General features: G+C 42.1%; 1 protein-coding gene across 7 annotated transcripts in view; it reads left to right on the forward strand.

Annotated features, from left to right (window-relative positions):
* Positions 1-1546: 1546 nt before the first annotated feature.
* The window catches only part of DENND4A (DENN domain containing 4A), a 147906-nt gene continuing 129250 nt past the window's right edge, over positions 1547-20202 (forward strand). For 5 of the 7 annotated variants that reach the window (XM_027773817.1, XM_006153491.3, XM_027773818.1 and 2 more), the window contains exon 1: positions 1548-1780. The gene's annotated coding sequence lies outside the window, so the exon portion shown is untranslated. Of the gene's footprint in view, positions 1781-20202 lie in introns of all 7 variants that reach the window. The other 2 variants (XM_027773820.1, XM_006153493.3) reach the window with 2 other exon arrangements.

Below are 20202 nucleotides of genomic sequence, written 5' to 3' on the forward strand. Positions count from 1 at the left end.
TACCAGTCATTCTCTACTTAAACCTTTTAAGGGCTTGCACTAGCAATGAGTTTAAAACCCAGCAGAGTTCTTGTCTTCCAAGATCCTGCAGTACCTTGCACCCTCACTGCCTCCAGTCTCAAGCTAAGCCCTCTTCTTGCACAAGTGTTCTCCAGACCCATGGACTCCACTCAGTTCCAACAACCAAACCCTTCCTACTGCAGATCATTTGCACAGCCTTTCCTTTGCCTTAAATAATTCCTCAGGGGCTTTCTCACATTATTGGCTCCTTTTCATCCTTGGGAAGGGTGTTCCCTGACCACATGCATTTCTAAAATCATCCTGTTACTATACCAAAATTCTTTTCATAACCTTTATAGCATGTTCCCCCTGAAAAATGTGATGGAATATTTGTTTATTGTGTCTTTCTCCCACAAGACTGCAGCTCCCTGAGGGCAGAGAGATACTGGTTCCCTCACCATGTCCACTTTGTCTGAATTCTGTGAATGCCCACTGACTGAATGACTCAAACAAGTGGAGGTAGGAAAAAAGGATGTAAACTTGGTCAGTGAAAGGGATGATGGCCTATAGGTGGCACGGTGGTTAAGAGCGCTGGACTCCCACATGGCTGACTAAGGTTTGAGTCCCGGACCTGGCAGTTTGTTTTATGCTTTCCCTGTCTTTCTCCCACTCTGTCCCTCTCTCTGGTCAAATTAAAATAAATAAAGTTAAAATAAAATAATTCTAAAAAAGAAAGAAAGAGATGAAAGCCTACCCTTGTCAGTTTAGGAAGGTCCTAATTAGTTTTCCAACTGTCCACGGAATAATAGCTCACATTTACCGAGACCTGACGCTGAGTACTTCACACACACATGTGGTAAAGAATTTCACTCTCAGAACTCTGCGGGGGTAGCCAATCCTTAGCTTCATTTTTCAGAGGCATCTGCCCACCAGCCATTAATGGTGGAACCATAGCCATGTTTAAGTAGGCCCTACCCAATTAATTTGACATAAACGACACTCCTTCAGTCAGCCATAGGTGTTTTATCAATGTACTTTTCAGAGAAACCCCCTGAATTCCCCGATTTACCGGACCTTCTATCTAGCTCAGGACGAAACCTACGCGGTGGCTGCTAACCCCTCAGGGGGTTTCCTGGGGAATGAGCGCCCTCGGCGGAAGAGCCGCTGTGGAGACACGTGTCGGGATCAGGCCAGGCGGTTTCAGGACTACCTCGGAGCCACGAAGAAACAGCTTCTCAGATTGCCAGCTGCACCCCTGCGGCTGGAGGTGCTGAAAAGAGAAGTGGTGGTAAGCCTCGCCCACGCCCGCCTGGGCTCGGGATCTCCCGACCTGAGGGGGAACCACAGCGCGTTTTCCCAACCACACCACACGTCACGACAAGGCCCCGCCCCTTTCCCGCCCCTGCTCGGCGGCGCTAGGACCCCAAGCGCCTCAAACAGGCCCTCTCCGCCCCTGGGGCCAAGCGCGGCTTGTGATTGGCGCTCGCAGGCGTTATGCCCGCCCCTTACGTCACTACCAAGATGGCGGCGGCCGCGGCGGCAGGAGCTAGAGAAGGAGGCGGAGGCAGCTGCGGCCGCGAGGGGAGGGGGAGTCCCGTCTGACTGAGACGGCAGGCCTGGGCGGGCGGGGGTGCCGCGCAGGGCGGAGCGCCGGGCTGGGGATGAGCTAAGCGGGCTGAGAGCGTCGCGGCATTCAGCCCCTCGTGTCCCGCCGCCGCGCGTGAGATCTGGCGCCGCTCTCCAAGCTCGACCCGCTGCTTGCGCCGGAGCCGCCCTGGAGGTGAGAGCGGGGGCGGAGACGCGGGCAGCAGGGGCATGTGGAGCTGTCACGGCCCGGAGAGGTGACAGCCTCCGCGGGCTCGGTCCAGCCCGGGATGGAGCGGCGGTGCCAAGAGTAGCACCCGCGCCTCGGTGTCGGACGCGTGGGGGGCTCCTGGGTTTTTCGTTCCAGGTTTTCTATTCCGAGCTGGCCTGGGGCTGTTGTTGTTTGGGGTGGGGGCGGGAAGGGGGCAGGTCCTGGAGCTGGGATTTTGACAAGCCCGTTACGTAAGTCGGAGGTGGCTTCCCGGAATCCCACCTGCTCGTTATTTTAAACAGGAGGGAAGGGGAGCCGGGGAGCCCCGGGGCCCGCTTTTCCACCTGGTGGTCTGCCCAGCCTTCCCTGGCCCACGGGCGCCGGTGCCGCGTGAGCCCGGCCAGCGTCCAACTTGGCCAGTTTTTTTCAGTCTATTTTTTTTTTTTCTGGAGGGAGGGGGCGGGATTCCTGGTTACCACGATTCCCTTTGAAGTTTATCGTTTTCTAGGGGAGGACAGAAAGAAAAACACACACACACACACACACAACTTGTGACCTAAAATTGGGTCGCAGCGACAGCTTTTCATTATCGTGCTTTTAAATGACAGATGTGCTGGAAGATTTTTGTTGTTCCAGTGTGCTTTTAATTCAAACGTATGGTTACGCCTGGAGCCTGAGAGAGACGTTTTTGTCTGACAGGACAGTTATTTCTTGTTTGTAGCAGCAGGACAGGCATCAGTCAACAGGCATGCATTTATCTGAGGAGAAGAACGCGTGTCAGCCTGCTATAAACCCGTGAGAGGCAGAAATTGTATCATTCCGTGAATATGGTATTCTTTAAAGCATTTTGTACATTAATGGAAAGAATAGCCCAAGTGTAAAAGCAGCAGTCTTACAAGATTACAAGCTCTCGTTTGGTGTATGTAGTCTCATTTCTGTTTTCTGCTTACTCTCTTCTCTCCTTGGGAGAAGGAGGTGGAGACACCTGTAAACAGTGTAGCCCAGGTTACACTAATCTATTATAGTACGTTTGAGATTATTGTAAAAAGTAGTCTCGGGGGACCTAAGATTGAGTAATAAGTAAGGACTCTTGGGCAAATTATTCAGTTTATGTTTATAGTAGTACTGGGATTCAGCTTCTGAAAACTTAAGTATACCACATTTCTGAGCTACTTGAACCCTACTTGAACTTACAATAAAAGATGGTATTTGGCTTCTTTTATGGGAACTTTGTTTTGTTTTAGGCAGAATTACACATTTACTTTGTTTTCACAATTTATCTTTGAGTTGTAGCTCACAGCAGGAGTCCAGAGTAGCATCATTATACATAATACAGGTTACATAATTTTCTTCTTCTGAATGACTAAACATAGACCTACTTCACTATGGAATTTTGTTAAGAATGGGCTTGTTAGGAAACTTAATTGATCTTGACATCAGTCCTGTATTGGGAGTAAGCAGTAAATTTTGGCCTCAGTTATAAACATATGTATACAAATTCACCCTGTTGAAAGCTGATGAAGCAACATGAATTTTCTGTTTGTGCAGGAGAGCCAGGAAGCTGATGCTGATTTGTTCTGAACTTTTCCACATGAATTACCACTGGTTTAAAGAGTTATTGATTCTTAAGTCCCTGGAACTGTTGTCCTATTTCTGACAACTTGAATATTATTTACTATAATGGGGAGGCTATAGGAAGGAAGGGGCAGATTATATGACATTCATTAATTCATTCAAAAAAATAATAGGAACTATGGCAGGGTTGTAGAAGAAAACCTACTTTGTTTCCCACTGCATAATATTAGTTACTCTAGCTTGCTTTTTGTGGATTTTTTCTAAGCATTTTGCTTACTGTACAAACCTAGTTTAAACACTGATATGGGTATAGTTGTTTGGTATACTATACATCTTGTGTTATTTAAGTTGATGGCTCATTATTCTGATGGGAAAACAGAAGTGGCTCTAAGCAGGAAAATAGATTTGCTATCCTTACCCTCTCATGTCACAGACTTATCTTTGTGGAACTTTTCTCAAAGTTCCAGAGGTAGAAGTGAGTGACTGAAGAAAAATTAATATTCCTTCCTCCTTACTAGTATTTTTTAAAGTCCCCTAAATTGATAATTGTTCAGTAGAATTGGTGGGAAAGTAGTGAGGGTGAGGGGAATCTAACCTTCCATACTTTATTACAGTGCTCTATTATCATACCATTATCATAGTTATCACTTTGAACTCTAAAAGAGCAGTGTATAATTTACATTTAGGAAGCGATTAATTTACATATAATGTAATAGCAAAAAATATGAACAGTCAAACTGTCCTATAATATGGGAATGGTGAATTAATGATCCAAATGGTGGACCGAATATCAAAAATCATATTTCAGAGACATTTACTAACATGAGTATAATATAATATTGAGAGGAAAATCAGAATATAAAGAAATATATACCGTTATATATAACATAATATATAACATATACAAATGGCAAAAAGATGGGCAAGTAATACTTAAAAATTAATAGGTATTATCTCTGGATGATAGGATTATGGATAAATTCTAGTTTATACTTTTCTCTGTTTTTATTTCCAAACTACTCTTATAATCACAATAATCACAAAAATGACATTAAAATATTTTCAAGAGTCATAGGAAAAAAAAACCTGAAGATCCCATATAACCATTGTTTTAACAGGGAAATTATAGTATGGTTAATTGTTAGCAAAACCAACCCAAATTATGGTGTATATTTGCAGTACAGAATAACGGAAACAGCTGTAATTTAGGCGAAGGCATCTTCTCAGTTACCAGCACCAACTTGGTACTAGTTTATATATGCGACATTTTGTGTCAATGTGCATTTCTTCTCTGTAGCCTCTCTCTTTCTATTTACTTCCTGTACCAAAACTGTTCTGTGCTGAAAGTGCCACCTATTGATGGGCCCCTCTGCCTGGTCTGCTTATCACTTCATCAGTCAATAAGCAATGGTCTTTGTTGATGACGCGTCAGGCACTTTTCTAGTTACTGAGGATATAAAAGTGAATGAAACACATTTCTGTCCTCAAACTCTGACAGAATGCATTTTTTCTGTTCATACCATCAGGGCATATCGTGTACTCTGTTTTTCCTGTTTTGTTGATAACAGCCTGGCACCACGGGCAGTATCTTTTTTCTGGTGCACATTTACTCTTGTAACTTTCATTTTTCTCTTTTTTTTTTTCTTTCTTTTTTGTTTGTTTTTGAGAGATATTTTTGTTATAGGGCATGTGTACCCACCAGAGAGACAGAAAGCAAGAAATCAACCCCCCGGGGCGGGGGTGGATGGCCACAGCACAATCCCTTCTCCATTCTCCTCTTGAGATTTTGGGCATGTGTGTACATGTGCCCAGTATGAGTTTTAAGCCACCAGGTCTAGGACATCAATCATGGTCAACTATGTGGGACTCCAGTGACATAACCATTATGCCATCTGCTGGTCCCTCTTTTTTTTTTTTTTATCAGAGAGTGTGTGTGCTCACCAGAAAGATAGGCAGGAGTAGGGAGGAGAGAAAGCACTTCCCCATGGGATGTGGTCACATTGTAGTCCCTTCTCCATTTCTGCATCCTCTTGGGATCTGGGCACTGCACATATACATGCCCAGCACACTTTTTTTTCCAAGTTGTGGAGGCCCGGATTCTAACTGCAGTTGGCCACATGGGGTCCTACTCTCTTAACCAGTTGCAGGACCAGTCCCTCTTGTAATTTTCTTAATGGGAAGCCACGTTCTCAGTTCAAGACAACTCATCTATTAACAAATTTTTGGAACGTTACTTGATTGTAGGTTGGGAGAACTTATATTTAGAAGGGCTGCATATATGTTCATTTATGACTGTTGCTGATACTTTTTAAATTTATTTCATGAAAGAGATTGAGGAAGACACAGTGAGATGGGGGACATGGACCCTCAACAGGGTGTTGCAGCACTGTGACGTTTCCCCAGTCCTCCAGCCAGCCAAGATTACGGCTGCACCCATGGGTGTAGCTGGCACTTTCAGGTTGACCTGGGATCTGAACCCACGACCTTCCCATGTGGTTCCAGTATTGCATAGTGGTGCCCTACCATTTATGCCATCCCAACTGGGCCTGCAATTGTTATTTTTAGAATGTATGACATTTTCTTGGTACTTATTTCCTTTTGTTTAAAAAAATCACGAGGGACCAGCTGGTGGCACAGCTATAAAACAGCATTGCACAAGGATGACTCACATGTTAAGGTTCCTTGCTCGCTTCCTGAGACCTCCCTGAGTACACCAAGCACACGTATGCCCATGATCTAGGCTGATCCAGAGCTCAATGGAGCTACAGGTAATAAGACCTTGTCAGGGGTCTTGTCTCTCTCTGTCTCAATCTCTTCCTCTCTCTGTCTCACTTATTGAAGGAATAAATAAACTTCAAAAATTATAAAGAATAGAAGGAAGAGGTAGATGAGCTATCTTTAAAAAGGAAGTAGAAAGATATCAAAGAAGTTTCCCTGCTTGTGCTATACTTTATTTTCACTGAAAATGATGAGTCATCAAAATGTCTAGTAAGCTGTACTGTTTTTGGTGTGCTGTGCTACAACCTATCTCTTGATCCATGTAAAAATGAATTTTCCATATATAAAAGTGCATATACATACAGGAAGACTTAGTTCATGGAAAAAATAGAATTAAAATACAAGTTTATTTTGGTACAAAAAGATGTGAAATCCAGGCATACTTTTTTTGTAATAGGCATTTTCCATAAACTTTTTGAAGACCCTTTATTCATAAACTCATGTAGTTTAGCCCTTTTTGCTTTCAAATAAGCACTGAAATATGAAGATGAGATATTTTAATTTTTTGTAGAATTTTATAAATATAACTATATGTCTCATAGATGAGATTTTTTATTTATTTAAATAATTATTTAATTTTATTATAATAATTATTTTTTAGTTTGCTATAGGGCTCATGTTCTCACCAGAGAGAAAGAGGGTAGTGAGAAAGTAAGCCATCAGGTCTAGGACTGGAATGGCAGTTGACCCTGTAGGAGTCCAGCACCCTTACCACATGCCACCTGCTGGCCCAGATATATATTATATTTTTATTTTTTGAGAGGTTTTTGCTAAAGGGTGCGTGCACTTGACAGAAAGACAGAGAGAGACAGAGAGACAGAAAGCAAGAAATCACCCCCCAGGGGAGAAGGCCATGATGCAATCCCTTCTCCTTCATTCTCCTTCCAGGATCTTGGGCACGCATGCACACATGCCTGGCATGAGTTTAAGCCACCGGGTCCGGACTCGAACTGCGGTTGAATACATGGGAGTCCAGCGACATAGCCATTATGCTAACTCTTGGTCCTGGATATTTTTATTAAAAAAAAAAAAAAAAAACTCCTTGTTTTTAGGGTGGTACATGGCTTGCTAGAGAGACAAAGAAATGGAGAGAAAGAGAAAGAAAGCATCCCTCAGTGGGTCATGGTTACACTGCAATACCTCTTTCATTTCTCCCACCTTTTGGGATTTGAGGCACACATGCATGTGCCTGCCCATGCCACCAGGGCCTGGGCTGGGATTTGAGCTATGGTCAGCCATGTGGGATCTGGCTCTCCTAACCGCCAGGTTATGGAATTGACCCTGAAAGTTTTGAGAACAGTTACCAAAAATATTGTATATACTCACTTATAAAACAAAATATTTAAAATATTTCTTTGTTGCCAGAGGGCATGTGTGATCACCAGAGAGAGGGTAAGAGAGAGGCAACTCTGAATGGGGCATAGTCATGCCATGGTCCATTCTCCTCTGTTTCTCCATCCCATCAGGATTTTAAGCATGTATGAACATGTGTCTGGTATTTTTTCAAACCACCAGAGCTGGGACTCATGTGGTTAGCCATGTGGGATCTAGCTCCCTTATCCACTGTGCTATGTGACTGGTCAGACATTTTTAGTTCTTGACCCAAGTATGTATTTAATATGAAAATCTGTATATGTCACAGTTAATACATTTGAGTTCTTTTTTTTTTTTTTGAGTTTTTTTTTTTTTTTTTTTTGAGGGTTTTTTTCTTTTTTGCTACAGGGCACATGCGCTCACCTGAGAAACAAACAGAAAGTGAAGAATCACTCCCTGCAGGGGTGGCCATGCCACAATCCCTTCTTCTGCATTCTCCTCTCGGGATTCTGGGCATGCATGCTCATGAGTCTGCTATGTGTCTTTAGTCACTTATCGGCTACAAGGGAGTCCAGCACAGTCTATGTGGAAGACTCTGAGGGAGTCCAGCAACATAACCATTACACTATCTGCTGGTCCCAAGTTCTTTTTATAATGATGTATGTGAGAGATAGGTATATGTGTGTGTGTTTTTATTTATCTTTTTCTTCCGTGAAACAGAGAGAGAGAGAGACAGGCATCCCTGAGTCCTGATGCCACAATCGTTCTCCAGTCTTAGCCAGTCCAGATCACGGGCACATGCATATTCCTGGCATGCTCAGATATGAACCCAGGACCTTTCTCATGTGGGTCCACTTGTGTTACCACTGAGCTGCCACTTGGCCCCCACACTGAATTCTAAAAGAGCAGTGTAGAATTTTATATTTTACTTGAACATTACTGGTCAAGTTAAAATCCCTTTTACTATTAGTATTACCATCACCCATGTATCTTTATCTTCCTTTCCAAGGGAATCACTCATGATTTCTCCCTCTCTTCTCTTTCATTCCTTACATCCATTCATTTACTGAATTCTGCTGGATTTATCCCCTGAGCAATAGATAAATTCATTCATTCATTCATTCTGTAAGTAAGAAAGTGCCACGCAGATGCAACACCTGCATTATGTTATCAGTGCTGCGGTCCACCCCAGGTTTGAGCCAGCCCAGATCACAGGCACATGCTCACCCAGTGTACCCAGGGAGGCTTCTCATCATGAACCAGCAACCTTTCCACTGAGTCTGCTTGGTAGAGCATTGGGTTTTACCACTGCACCATTGTCCAGCCCCCCAAATATCAGTCACTCCCTAGCATCCTTGTTCAAACTACTGCCAGAGGCAATTATTGTAATAACTTTGATCTTAATTCTTTAAGTTTACCGAATCTTATCTGCTACTGAATAGTTTTTGTGACCTTAGATAAATTATTTAATCTTTACATGCCTCAGGGTCTTCATCTATCAAATAGGGAAAATATGGGGCCGGCAGGTGGCATGGTGGTTATAGATCTGGACTCTCACATGATTGACTGAGGTTCAAGTACCAGATCTGGCTCTCTCATTCTCCCTTTCTCTCTCTGGTCAAATTAAAATAATAAGAATAACAAATAAAATTAAATAGAAATAATTCTTTAAAAAAACAAATGGGGAAAATAGAAGTATCTGTCTCATAAGGTTGTTGTAAACAATAAGATGCTTAAAACTGTTTGACACTTCTTTATGTGTTAGTAAATTTAAGCTGCTAGTAATCTGATTGTGTTATGGTATACCTAGTTTGGAACTTTTTTTTTTTTTTTTTCATTTTACTCCCCCCAACCCCGCCCCTATTCTTGTTGATACTACAGGACTAGGTCATTACTTTTTACAGCTGTTTAGTGTTTCATTGAATGAATAGACTACAGTTCATCATCATCTGTTGGTGAACATTTAGCTTTTACTATTTTATCAAAAATATTGCTTCAGGGGCCAGACAGTGGCACAGTGGTAAATTGCTCTGTGAGGTAATTGCATGTGGGAGGAGACCATGTTCAAGTCTGGAGACCACTCTGATTTTGCTGGGCACACGTGTCCATAATCTGGGGCCGACTGAAAGCTGGAAGTGGGTTGCAGCATGAAGATCCTGTTGTGAGTGCTGTCTCTGTTTTTCTGTCTGTCTCAATAGCTCATGGAAGAAATAAATAAACTTAAAACAAAACCTAACACAGTCTCATGTACATCCCTGTGTCTCCTAAAACTGCATGCTAGAGTTTCTTTAGGTTTTATACACAGTTGTGAAGTTGCTACATCCTAGAATATAATTATTTCTCATTTTACCAGGTATATACAGGGGCTTGCCTCTTACCCTAGTGATGGAAGGAGCAAAATGCCCAGGTGGTTGACCACAATTCATTCTTGGCCCTGATGGCTTGAAAAATACAATAGGTGCGTGTGCATGTATGCCCAGAAATCCTGACAGGAAGGAGGAATGGAAGACAAATGATTGCAGTGTGACAAGATACTTATTGACAAACAGTTCCCTGTTTTCAAACATTTTGATTTTTGCTAATCTGATAGTGTGAAATAATGTTTTTTCTCTGTTTTTATTTCTCTTTATGTTTAAAAAGAATTATTTAATCTTATTTATCATCATTATTATTATTATTTTAATTTTCTACAGGACACATATGCTCTCCAGAGAGAGAGAAAGCAAGCCAGCAGGTCTGGGACTCCGACTGCAGTCAACCATGTGGGAGTCTAGCTCCGTAACCACCATGTTACCTGCTGGCCCTGTCTCTTTATTTTTTTTTTAACATAGCATTTTTAGTTCTTCAGTGATTTGCTTGTCCCTAACTTTTCTGTTGGGCTATCTTTTTTTATTGGCTTATGAATGATGTTTTTTTTTTTTTTTAAGTATTTTCAGAGAAGTTTATTTTTATTTTGTTTTTGAAGATTTCAGATCTTTTGAACAATGATCATTATGGACCCAGTTTTTTGTAGTTTTTGCACTGTAGTATATTGTTGAAAGTGAACTTTCTAGTGTACTTTGTTGAAATATGTGTAGTTACATTATTCTTCTAAGACTAGAGGAAATGTTCCAATAATGTACTGAAAATACTTTTTGTCGACTGGAAAAGCTAAGTAGGGGACCAGCAGTTGGCATAATGGTTACCTCGCCCAAATGGCTGACTGGAGTTCGAGTCCCTGACCTAGCAGTTTTAAACTCATGTTGGGCACGTGTGTGGTAATGCCCAAAATCCCAAGAGGAGAATGGAAGAGAAAAGATTGTGGCATGCCCATCCCTGTTGGGGCATGATTTCTTGCTTTCTGTCTCTCTGTCTGCCTCTGTCAAGTTCATGTGCCCTATAGCAAACACCTCTCTTTAAAGAGCTAAGTAAGGGGACCATCCCTTGGCATAATGGCTATGTTGCTGGACTCCCATGTAGTTGACCGCTGTTTGAGTCTTGGACCCTGTGGCTTAAACTCATACCGGGCATGTATGCATGCATACCCAAGATCCCAAGAGGAGAATGAAGGAGAAGGGATTGTGATGTGGTCACTGTTCCACCCCACCCTGTGGTGGAGGGTGGGGGGTGATTTCTCACTTTCTGTCTCTTTCTTGTCTTTCTGGTGAGTGCATGTGCTCTATAGCAGAAACCTCTCAAAAAAAAAAAAAAAAAAAAAACCTAAGTAAAATTTTTATTAATATAGTTAGTACCACAATTTTGCTTTAGTCCAAAATTTAAGTGGCCATCTGCCTAGAGTTTTTTTGTTCCTAAAGTGCTTACCAACTGAGGAATCAAAATGTGCATATGTGAAATGGCTTTCATAGACACTTACACATACAGCAGTATAAACCATTCATCAATATTGAGATTCACTTGCACAGTGCTAACTGTATTTCTATTTTTGCCCAAACCACTATATATGGCTTAAAAGATTAAATCAGTCTGGCAAAGGCAGTAATTTCCCCCATTTTTATTATTATTTAATTTAAATGTACATTTTCCTGTAAAATATTGAGTTCTTGGAAAAGTCATGAGGTGCTTTTCTATGCAAAAATGTGTCATGGCTTTTCCAGCGACCCAAAAGAACAGTTACAGAAAACCTACAGAGAATTACTGTATATCCAGGACCCAGTTCCTCTTACTGTTAATATCTAACTTTTCTATGTTACATTTGTCACAAATAAGGAACCAACACTGGTACAGTATTATTAACTGAAGTCCACGCTTTATTTGGATTTTGTCAGTTTCTACCTAATGTTTTTCTTTAGTTCCAGGATCCCATCCAGAATACACAGCATATTTAGTCATCACGTTTCCTTAAGGTTCTCTGGACTATGAGAATGACTCAGATTTTCCTTGTTTTTATTTTATTTTATTTTTTTTTGATGATTTTTGACAGCTTTGAGGAATATTTGGTCAGGTATTGTAGAATGTCCCTCAACTTGGGTTCATCTAATGTTTTTCTCATGGGTTTATGGGTTTGGCAGAGGACAACCACAGAAGTGGTCGTTGCATCATGTCAAGGGTAAATACTATCACTGTGACTTATCACTAATAGCATTAACTTCAGTCACCTGGCTGAGGTGGTGTTTGCCAGGTCTCTCTACTGTAAAGTTTTCCCGTATGTTGCTCTTTGGAAACACGTCACCAAGTACAGATCATGCTTACACTCTTCTTTGGGGAAAAGGTATCTGTAAAATTTTTTTTTTTTTTTGAGAGGTTTTTGCTATAGGGCACCTGTGCTCACCAGAAAGACAGAGAGAGACAGAGAGACAGAAAGTGAGAAATCAACCCCTGGCGGGGGGGATGGCCATGCCACAATCCCTTCTCCTCCTTTCTTCCCTTGGGATCTTGGGCATGAACACCATGCACCTGGCATTAGTTTAAGTCACAGGTCCAGGCCTCGAACTGTAGTCGACTACATGGGAGTTCAGTGACATAGCCATTACACTCTCTGCTGGTCCCAATGAGAACACAAGCCACCAGGTCCAGGACTCAAACTGCTGTCAGCCATGTGGGAGTCCAGTGCTCTTAACCACCACACCATCTGCCAGCACCATAAAATTATTTAGAATTTTTCTGTAAGTGAGATTTTCCTCTTCTCTCCCATTTATTTATTCAATCATTTATTTATATCGGTATAGGCTCGCAGGCATATATATATATATATATATATATATAGAGAGAGAGAGAGGGGGGTGTTTTTTTTATAGGAGAGAGAGAGAGAGGTTTTTGCTATAGAGCACATGCGCTCGCCAGAGAGACAGAGACAGAAAGTGAGAAATTACCCCCTGGGGGGGATGGCCACACCACAATCCCTTCTCCTCCATTCTCCTCTCAGGATCTTGGGCACACATGCACACATGCCTGGCGTACGTTTAAGCCACCAGGTCTGGGACTTGAACCGTAGTCGACTACATGGGGGTCCAGTGACATAGCCATTCCGCCATCTGCTGGTCCCCACAGGTATATATTATATTCTTTGTGTTATAATCCAATGCTGCCTTCTTAATTGTTTTGCTCAAAATGTTCCATTCTTTCATGTTGGCTCCTATGACCATCAGCACATACCCTGTTATTTTGTTTGTTGAATATTTGTTCACTTTCTGGCCCTACAAGATGCTGTGGGCTCATCTTGTTTGTGTCCCACACCATCTCTAGAATCATCATTTCTCCAAGGATCCCTGCTTCCTTCTATTGGGGAATGATAGTAGACATAAAGATCTGGGCACTAGTTATGTTCATTACCACTGGGATATCATTGCTTAGGCCTCTGAAGTCTGTAGACCTAGAAAATATATATATGTGTGTGTGTGTGTATAATATTATTCACATACGTACCTGTTTTTTGTATCTGTCCACCTTTGTATATTAAGCTAAACATGAGTTCACACTGATGTTTTCTACACTAATTCAGTACCACATGGTTCATTCTAGCTTTTACCAGACCCTTGTTGATCTGTAACCTCCACCTCTAAAAGTGAGGAACCTGGTTTTCACCATCTGACATCCGTTTACTTATTTGTTCATTGCATTATACATGTAAGCAATTTCAGGATCATTAACTTGTATCTCCATGGGGAAAGACTTTACCAACTAGAGCAGTATATCTGTACAGTTCTTTTTATCTTTACAGTTTCCAGTCAAAGCACAGTTTTGCTAGGCCCAGCCATGGTGGTGCAAGCAGGAGAGCACTGCTGTGTGAGAATGGGCCACATGAGAAGATGGGTGGGGGTGGTGGTGTGTGCCTGTAATTGTGGCTAACTAGGAGGCTAGGGCAGAGGCTTGCAGGGGCGAGGTCCTGTCAAGAGTGCCTGCCTCTCTCTTTCTTCCCCTCTATCCCTACCTTCTATACTTGTGTGGTAGCATATGCTCTCTCTCAGAAAAAAATGAAAAATACCCCAAATTACCTAGATCAGAACCCCCCCCCCCATTCTCCATATTTTAATTTACTTTTTACTAATTGTTTCTTAAGTATTGGGATTAGCAGATGGTAAAATGGTTAACTTACATCACTGGACTCCCACATGGCCTACCATGGTTTAAGTCCTGGAACTGAAGGCTTGAAGCTCACACCAGGCATGTGTGTGTATGTGTCCAAAATCCTGAGAGGACAGTGGAGGAGAAGGGATTGTGGTGTGGCCATCTCCACTGGGGGGTGATTTCTCACTTTCTGTCTCCCTGTTTCTTTCTGTCTCTGGCGAGCGCATGCACCCTATAGCAAAAATCTCTCTTAAAAAAATTGTTTTCAATTATCATTTCTTTTTCTTTTTTTTTTAAGAATTATTTATTTATTATTTTTGTTTATGAGTTTTGCCAGGGAGAGAGAGAGAGAGAAAGTCTCCAGGTCAGCACTGTGGGAATTCCAGTGCCTTAACCACCACATCACCCATTGGCCCTCAAGTATCAATTCTTTTTTTTTTTTCGCTGTAGGACGCATGCGCTCGCCAGCCAGACAGAGAGAAACATAGAGACAGAAAGTGAGAAATCACCCCCCGGGAGGGTGGTCACGCCGCAATCCCTTCTCCTCCATTCTCCTCTCGGGATCTTGGGCACGCACGCACACACGCCCAGCGTGAGTTTTAAGCCACCGGGTCCGGGACGTGAACTGCGGTCGACTACGTGGGAGTCCAGCGACATAGCCATTACGCTAACTGCTGGTTCCCCCAAGTATCAATTCTTAAGAGAAGGTTTCTCTGTGAAGTACTCTGAGGAGACTCAGGTATTTTCTTGGATTATTCTGTTTTACTTCCTTTATAACTCTTCGATACTTGAGCTTTTCTTGTTACCTAATGCCTTTACATCTACATCAAAATTACATAGTATATTACTTATAAAACTTGTAAAAGATTTTCTTTGCTCAGCTCCTTTCTCCCTAATTCTTGTGGCAAAAAAAGAATGGAAAATCTTTCTATGAAAGTAGAATTTTCAGAGGTTTAGTCAGAATAATATTCCTTCATTTAGTCATTAGTTGATATGTTTAGATTTTGACTAAGACTTATTACTACTTCAGATATTTTTAGTAGCACATGTTGAGCTATGCCATTTACTGGAGCAGTAAGATCATTGAAGTAAACAAATATGTTATAACATTTGAGAGCTTAGAATGTACCTGTATTCTTGTAATAACCTCATATGAATTAGCTGTGAGGTATTGTTCATTCAAAAGAAAAATGCTTTTTATAAAAACTAACTAACTTCCTTCCATGAGAGAGAAACAGAGAGAAAGAAAGACAAGCACCTTCACCAAGGCCTCAAGCCCTGACCCATTCCCCAACCTTCCAACCAGCCAGGATCTCAGGCATGCATGTGTGTATGATGTGTACAGGTTGACCTGGGAACTGAACTCTGAACTTTCATATGGCTTCCAACATTAAAGAATATTGTGCCACCATTGCATCACCATGACTGGGCCTGTTTTGCCTATTAAAAAGATTTTTTTTTTATTGCCGGAGGGCATCTGCTCATTGGAAATAGACAAAGAAAAAGCACCTTTCAATGAGGTATAATTACCTGGCAATCCTTTTTCCTCCATTTCTCCATCCTATCAGGATTTGGGACACACACACATACATCTGACGTGTTTTTCATGCCACTGGGGCTGGAATTTGAACTGTGGTCAGCTATATGGGATCTGGCTTCCTATGCACTGTGGTTGACTGCTGTGGGGCAGGCCCTTTGCCCATTTTAAAGATGAGCAAATTAAGACACTGAGATGTTAATCAATTTGTCCAAGGTCATATGGCTAGTAAATGACAGAGCTGCAATTTGAATGGAGCCAGTCAGATGTGGAGCCCACACTCTTAATCACTTTGGTATATTACCCCTGAATAAATGAGAAAGCTCGAAGATTGGTAAGAGTCTTATGAAGGAAGTAAAACAGAGTGATCCGAGAGAATGACTGAAAGAGAGTCCTCAGAGCACTTCATAGGGAGACTCTCTTGTAAGAGATGATGCTTGACGAACAAGGAAGAGCCACATGTGAAGAACTGAGGAAAGTGGAGTCCTGGGAGAATATGAAGTGCAGTGTCACAGTTCAGCCGACCTTGGGTATTTGAGAATAGAAAGGTACCCAGAATGGCCAGGTGGTGTAAGCAAGGGGGATAATAGTCTATAAGGGCTTGTAGCTCTTTCTTACTGTGTGTGAGGCTCCATGCAATATGTCGTTTAGTATTCATAGTCACTCATTACCTTGATGTTACTGATGAGAAAATTGGCAGAATTGTTCATATTGGCAAAAATTACCTCTTTTTTTTTCTCCTACTGACTTGATCCCATGACAGTCTAATTTCTCCTTCTTCATATCACTAAACTTGGCTCTTGCTAAAGGAACCAGTCACAATAATACTGTTGATCGTTTTCTCAAGACATTCTGCCCCATTCACTTCCACCATGCTACCCCTTCTGTAGCTTCTCAGTGCATGGATCATTTCCTTTAAGGGTTTGCCTTCCTCTGCCTGTTCTATAAGAGGTGATTTTTCTCAGATGCCCAGCCCTGGAGGTGCAGGCAGTAGAGCGCCCGTGTGCCACACTGGAGCCAGGTGGAGGCCTGTTTCACATTCTGCTTGACCTAACACGCTGGCTCACACTCACGTGCCTGTGATCTACAAGGCTGAGAGGACTGCAGCAACACAAGACTGTCAAGGGCACCTGCCCCACTCTTCTCTCTTAAGAAAGAAGGAAGGAAAGAAAGAAGGGAAAAAAAGGTGGTGTTTCCAGGGTCAGCCAGTTGCTCTCCTCAGCCTTCATATTTTACTAAGTTACAGTCATCCCTGTAGTTTCTGTTGCTGTGTATCTGTTAATAACTCCCCAGGCTGTTTTCCCAGCATAATTATCTTTCCAAAGCAACAGATCGTTTTATTTAACTGCTGCTTACTTTTCACCTTCACCTCAAACTCTTCATGTGTGTATGTGTGTGTGTGTGTGTGTGTGTGTGTGTGTGTGTGTGTGTGTAGGTGTGTTTATTTCTTTCATGAGGGAAGTGAGACACACAGCACCCACAGTTGGGTTCCAGTGCTATGACCTACCCTCACCCTTCAGCCATCCCCAGACCAAGAGCATATGTATGCCTGGCATACTCTGAGAGTATCTGGACTTGAATCAGAACCTTCCTATGTGGGACTGCCTGGCAAAGTGTCATGTTTTACTGCTGAGCCACTGTCTGCCCCCAGAATATTTTTTGAATTAGTTACTTCTGGTACTCTTGTTCCAGCCACTGCCTTTCTAGGAACTGTGTCCTTACCTTCTCACTGGTTTTTGCGTCTTCAGTTTTATTTCCCTGAGATTCACTCTATTGGAATTGCTAGAATAGTATATTTAAGACAGAAATCTGAAAAGTCTGTACTGGATAAAGTCTGAACTCCTTTCCATGTCTTTAAAACTTTCTGTGGGCCCACCGCATTGGTGCATAGGTCGTTCCACCACTTAGGAGACTGGAAGCCATGTGGGAGCCTCAGGTTGGGCTCCTGGGCCAACCTGAGTATGCTAGTTGTGGTTGCACATGCCTGTAATCCTAGCTAATTGGGAAGCGGGGCAGGAGATTATGATACAGTAAGATCCTATCAAAAATACCAATCTCTGGGGATTAGCAGATGGTGTGGCAGTTTTGTTGCTGGACTCCCACATGGCTGACCACAGTTTGAGTCCTAGACCAGGTGGCTTCAAAATCACACCAGGTGTATGTTGTGCATGCCCAAGATCTTGGAAGGAAAATGGAGTAGGGATTACAGTGTGACTATCCCCACTCCCACCCCCTGGGGATGATTTCTCACTTTCCCTCTTGCTGTCTCTGCCTCTGTCTCCACCAAGTGCACATGTCCTGAAGCAAAAACCACTCAAAAAAACCCCAAAAAAACAAAAAACATAGCAAGGGACCAGCAGTTGATGTAATGGCTATGTCGCTGGACTCCCATGTAGCCGACCACAGTTCAAGTCTCGGACCCGGTGGCTTAAACTCATGCTGCGTGAATGTGCGTGCATGACCAACATCCTGAGAGGAGAAGGGAGAATGGCCAACCCCCTGGGGGGTGATTTCTCGCTTTCTGTCTCTCTGTCTTTCTGGCGAGTGCATGTTCCCTATAGCAAAAACCTCTCCAAAAAAAAAGGGGGGGGGTGCTAAACAAAACCTATCTCCATCTCTCCCTCTTGTTCCTTTTTACTTTTTCTCTTATAAAGGAAAAGCAAAACAAAATTGTCCTTGGTTTGGCCTCTGATCTTAACTCTAGCCATACAGAACCACTTTTCTAAGATTGTAAATGCTGTTTCTGGTTCGTTGACCCTCGCTTCTGCCTGGAATGCTTTTGTTCCCTCCTCCTCATTTTGTTTTGCATACCTAATGCCTTTATATCTTTTAAAACTTAGCCTAGACATTACTTTATCCAGAAGGCCTTTTCGGATCCACACACTGGTGTGGATCATCAGGTCCCTCCTGGAATGATCTGTTCCAGGATAGGAACTGTGTTATGTTTCAGGTACCTAGACAGTGCCTGGCGCAGGGAAGGCACTCCATAAGAATTTGCTGATGGGGCTGTCAGATAGAATGGCAAGTGGGGCACTGGACTCCCGTGGCTGAGCATAGTTCGGGTCTCCGATCTGACAACTTGCTTTCTCACTTTCCCTGTCACTCTCTGTATCTCTCTGGTCAAATTAAATAATAATAATGATTATGATGGTGATGATAAATAGGGTTGGATAAATAATTCTTAAAAAAAAAAAGAATTTGTTGAATAAACTATTACAGTATTGGAGAGGCTGTACAAAGTAGTTGGCTGTGAACCCAGACTGCCTGTGACTGAAATGCACCTTTGCTGTTTGACTGCCTGTGTTGTCTGTGTTCCTCAGTTTTGTCTCCTATAAAATGGGGATAATAATACATTTGCCATGAAGCTTGAATTTAAAAAATAAAATTATTTATTTGTTTGTTGTAATTTTCAAGGCTCTGGGTCCAGTACTCAAACTGCGGTCAGCCATGTGGGAATCTAGGACCTTAATGACTACTCTATCTGTGCTGGCCCTGAAGCTTAAATTTGTTAATGCATTGTAAAGTACTTAGAACAATGCCAAGCTCTTAGTAAATGATCAGCAAATAGGCTGTTATAGCTGTTGTTGCCCTTACAGTATTTTCATTTCTGTGTCTATATCCCTCACTAGCTATGAATTAGTGAATACATGAACAAACCGACTAATCCTGGGTTTAACGTTTCTGACTTTTAAGAATGTCATGACAAGTTGACCAGTTGACTCTCTGTGTAGTAACTCCAATATTTGGTGTCCTGTTACAAATTTGAAATTGGCATTGATGGTGATTAAGAGTTTAATTGTATTGCTTAACTAGTTTGTTACTTAAAATTCAGCATTTCAGAAATAAATAGCACTGTTAAACTCTAAGAATATCCTCTGGTTAACCTTCCCTTAGTCTATATTTTAGCATTTAACCAGCCTTTCCTGTTACAGATTAAGGTGTAAGGGTGGTAGCTATGCTACATCGTCCTCTTTATTTAGGAGATATACTGGAGCATTTTGTAAAGAAAGGTTGAACAAGCGGTAGATAGGGGAAATGAGAAAGTCCCAAGGACTTCTGAGCCAAACCTGCAGTATATTCCTTCTTTATTTGGTTTAAAATAAATCCTCAGAATATTGAACACTCATAAGCAAGTGTAATTTCAGTATCACTTTCTAAAATCAATATAAGTCATCAAAAATGATGATCAGTGTGTACTGGCACCATAGCTAAGTGGGTAAGTGCTGTATATTAGGGGATGGACCCTACATAGCCAACCACAGTTCAAATCCTGGCTCTGGCTGCCTAGAAAACACACCAGGCATGTGTGTGTACACATGTGTGTCCCGAATTCCAACAGGATGGAGAAATGGAAGAAAAGGGACTATGGTGTGATCATACCCCATTGGGGAGTCATTTCTCTCCCACTTTCTCTCTCTCTGAGTGCATGTACTCTGTAGCAATGAAAATTATTAGTGCTTCTTCCTTCTTCCATTATTGTAAATAACTGAGATTTGTTTCCTTAGAATATTTTTATGGCACAGCCAGCCCCATAGTGCAGTAGTTAAGGGAGCTGGATCTGACATGGCTGACTCGTTCTGATCCCACCCTAGTGGCTAAAAAAACACATTGGGCATGTTTATGTGCATTCTCAAAATCCCACCTGGAAGTAGGAATAAAAGAAAAAGATTAAGGCATGACCACACCCCTTTGGGAATGT

The sequence above is a fragment of the Tupaia chinensis genome, unplaced genomic scaffold, assembly GCF_000334495.1.
Source record: "Tupaia chinensis unplaced genomic scaffold, TupChi_1.0 Scaffold000377_2, whole genome shotgun sequence".
NCBI lineage: Eukaryota > Metazoa > Chordata > Mammalia > Scandentia > Tupaiidae > Tupaia > Tupaia belangeri.